Source organism: Cupressus sempervirens, chromosome 3 (genome assembly GCF_028749045.1).
Source record: "Cupressus sempervirens isolate cs-2001-9-10 chromosome 3, ASM2874904v1, whole genome shotgun sequence".
NCBI lineage: Eukaryota > Viridiplantae > Streptophyta > Pinopsida > Cupressales > Cupressaceae > Cupressus > Cupressus sempervirens.
Window position 1 is genome coordinate 1,103,619,800 of NC_143120.1, and position 4,355 is coordinate 1,103,624,154.

Genomic DNA, 4,355 nt, shown 5'->3' on the forward strand with positions numbered 1-4,355 from the left:
ACACAATTGCGCATGTTTCCTATTGCTGATTTAAGACAAGTACCAACTTTCAAAAAATGAAACATGTGGAAATACCATTCATCCAAATGAAAATTGAAACAATCAAAGGTAATCTTTTTAGAAATTATAGGGTTCTTAAGAGTTTGTATAGTAAATTTAAAGTTTGCAGCATTATTTTCAAGACACATAAAAGAAGCTATGCTTGCCATGACATACTCATGTTGGTTGTCTTTTCTAGGTAATATTAGAATCATATAAGAAGAGAATTGTGAAAGCACATCAAGAGAAAAATCTCTATATTGTGTCATTTTATCATTCTTAGTTTGATAACCCCCTTTAACTTGTTCAACAATCAATTGTGAATCTCCATATATTTGTAAGTGTTTGATGTTAAGGGATGAAGCTTCTCATAAACTAGCTATAAGAGCTTCATACTCCACAATGTTATTAGTAAAAGGAAAGTTTAATTTGTATGATAAAGGAATTATATTTTTTGTAGGAAAAATTAAAATAATACCAACACTAGAATCTTTCATACATTTAGACCCATCAAAATACAATTCCCAAATATCATCTTGTTGAATAGCTAGAATATTATCATTAGGAAATTTTGTTGAAGTACAAGGAGCTTTAGCTAATAATCAATTAAAGCTTGTCCTTTATAGACTTTTGAGAAATGAAATTAAGATAAATTTTTGTAGGTAACATCACTCACTTTTCCAAACAACTATAGAGACCAATTTGTGAAAAAATATGTTTTAAAGGATCAAACTTGACAGTCACATTGACTTCAACATTTATAATATAATGCCTGAGTTTTTGACATGCATAAACTACAACTAGACATTGTCTTTCCAAATCAGTGTATGTTATTTCATAATCAAGTAAAGTCCAACTAATGAAATACACAAGTCTTTCCTTTCTATGATGATCATTTTGAGCTAACATGGCACTCATGGCCTTCAGAGTTGCCAAACTATACAAATAAACTGTCTTGTCAAATTTAGTTGGCTATAAGATAGGAATATTTGTAAGATGCTCCTTAAATTTCTCAAAAGTTTGTGCACATTCATCATTCCAAGAGAAAGTGATATCCTTTCTAAGAAAGGATGTAAAAGGAATAGTTTGATTAGCTAAATGAGAAATAAAGTGACAAATAGCTTCTATCTTTCCTTGTAAACTACATAGCTAAGAAATATTCTCAGGAGGAGGCATACTAACAATAGCATCAATATTTTCACCATTTACTTCTATGCTTCTCTTAGAGATTATAAATCCTAATAATTTACCAAAGTCTACTCCAAAAACACATTTATTAGGATTCAATCTCATGTTATAACTTCTAATCCTTTCAAATATTTGTCAAAAGATAAGAACATGATCTTTTCTTTGTATAGACTTTGCTAAGATATCATCCAGATTGTCTTCAAGCATCTTATGGATGTAATCATGAAAAATCAAAGTCATAGCTCATTGATAAGTTGCTCTTGCATTCTTTTATCCAAAAGGCATCATGACCCAACAAAATGTTCCCCAAGGAGCTATAAATGTAGTTTTAAGTTGATCTTTAGGAGGAATAAATATTTGATTATTGTTGGTGTAAATAAGTATTTACTTATTATACTTTACTTAAGTTTACTTAGGTTAATGCATTATTTTATTATCTCTTAGGTGAGAAACTTAGGAGTTTGCACACTCTTATGTGTTGTCATGTTGACAACACTGGAGTAAGCAACTCTAATTCAGCACATGGTGTCTACAACACTGGAGTTTGCATAGTTAACTAAGTTTTCATGTAGACAACATAGTTAGTCACTCTCCTAATTTAGTACATATGTCTAAAACATAATTTTGCATGCTACACCTTTTTAGGCTTATCCTCTCATTATCACACTTACTCTTGTTCTTAATAGAGGATAACCCACACCTGGTGGACTTGTGCCTAGTTGTATGACTTATCATGTTGTTGATTCCTATGCATTCTAGAAGCATTCCAGAGGCCTTTATATACAGGCACTCCTAGTGTACTTTAATACATTGAATGAATATCATATCATCATTTTGATCATACTCTTTTGGTCTACTATTGTGCTTGTGCTTGAGTTCCTTGGTCTTGGATGAATTTTTCCCTAAGGAAAATTCTTACATGGTATTAGAGCTTGGGGACATTCTCTTCACATAGTCATTTGAAACCATTCTTGCTTTAGCTCCTTGACCTAGATCTAGAGAATCCACAGATATTGGGAGTGTCTAGAGCCAAAGTGGACCTTGTCATCGTGTCTACAAAATCCATTTGGTAAAAATTGGCTATAAATTCACCTATATTGGGCCAAAATCAATTTTGAGGCAATTTTTTTTGTAAACCAGAACCCAAAGGCCTTGATTTGAAAATTCAGTATGATCTATTAAATTTGTGCAATTATTTTGTTCAAATTTGCAATTATATTTCTCTATTATCATTTTCAAATTTCTATTTTCAAAAATGTTTGAATTTCTATTTTTGGAAAATTTTTGCCTAGTAAGGCCTGTAGAGAATTTTTTTTGTAGGAACGGGGTAGTTACACCATGGCCCTTATAGGATGAATATTCCATTGACATTTTCAATTATTTGGCAACCATTTTTTGGCACACAAAGCAACTGGTTAACCACACTACATATTCCAGTGACCAATTTAAATTTGGTTTACAATTTATATCCAGTGGTCTAATCAAACTAGCATCACCTCCACACACATCTAGCGAGGTCCTCTTGTTTAAATCACTAAGGTTTGTGGATTTTATACATATCTACACCCCAATGTGAGGTGCACATGGGATTATTTCCCATTGGTGTAATTATACCATCAATAACCACTATGAAGTTTCTGATGTTCACAGACTCTAAACTCTGGTGCTGAGGTTAATATGAGATTATGCCAAAAAATGAACACCTCCAATGCTGGGATACACACCGTCGACTATTTGTTTTTGCATGACCACCTCACCATCCATGTGGGTTTTACACATAAGCATCATCAACCTAGTGAATAACAATGAAAACCCAGCCATGACTGACAACTTAGCTTTGACCTAGCCACATGTCAGCAACAACACATAAACAGACTATACCTTGCTAAGTTAGCATGTTCCATATAATACTATACTATTGACATCATCATTTGTATAGGACATGTCAATGGTGACATCATCTAGGGGGCTGAGTCTGCTGATGTCATCAATTTACTAGACTAAATTTGATAGTCATCTAATTGTCATTCTGAGGAAAAAAAGAACTGATGCAATGACCATTTGACTGTCAAATTTAACCTCATCTTTTGCTAATTAGACCCCTCTCCAGATTCATTTTTTATTCAACAGTCTAACTTTGGGAGGCCATATCTCAATCATTCAGACTCCAAATCAGGTGCAATTTTTTTAAAAAAATTGGGTAGAATTTACTAAACTTTTCAGTGGCATGGTTCTTTTCTAATTTTGGTGCATAGATTTGTTAGGAATTGCATCTTTTGGTGACTATACCTGTCCAATCCTACATTTTGCAACTTCAATTGCTTCATACGAGCTCATCTAGATTCAAATACAGGTTCCATTTTTTTGAAAGTGTGTTATTTTTCATCTACTTTTTAGATCTATAATCAGATTATAGGGTTGTTTGGATAAAAGTATAACTTTTAGAATTAGGTCCTTTTCTACATTGTAATGCTTTGATATAACTTCAGAATTGTTGTATATCTAAGATTCATTTTAATGTTCCAATTTTAAACTCCATAAGGAGGTTGTAAAAGGAAAAATTAGAAGTCCACTAAGGTCAAAATTGGCAATTGGCTATTGTAAACACACTACATATAAAGTGCCAAAAGCATCCTTTTTGTGGGGTTTCTTGATTGAGTGAAAGGGGGGGTGTTCTTGGTGTTGTGTTCCTCTTTTTTTTTTTTTTTTTTTCTTTCATTTTCTACATCATGGGAAATTTCAAGTCTCCAAAATTAACACCACATAACTATGCTACATGGTCAATTAAAATGTGGTGTCGTTTAATGCATAATGGAGTTTCTCAATATGTAGATGGTACCCTTACTAAACCAATAGGTGATCAAGTATCTACAAGTGAAATCTCTACTTGGGAAACAACAAATAGGAAAGCCCTAGGTGATATTTTTTTGGGGGTTAAAGACAAGATTGTCTATTAGATCCATAAGTCTCATACATCCAAGGAAGCTTGGGATACCCTCAGAAACCTATATGGTAAATTTTTTGAGGAGGATGTCTAAAAAATTGAAGATGAGCTTGTCTCCTTAAATCTTAAGAAATTTGATTCTATACTAGATTTTATCATATAGGTGAATGAGTTAAGAATAAAA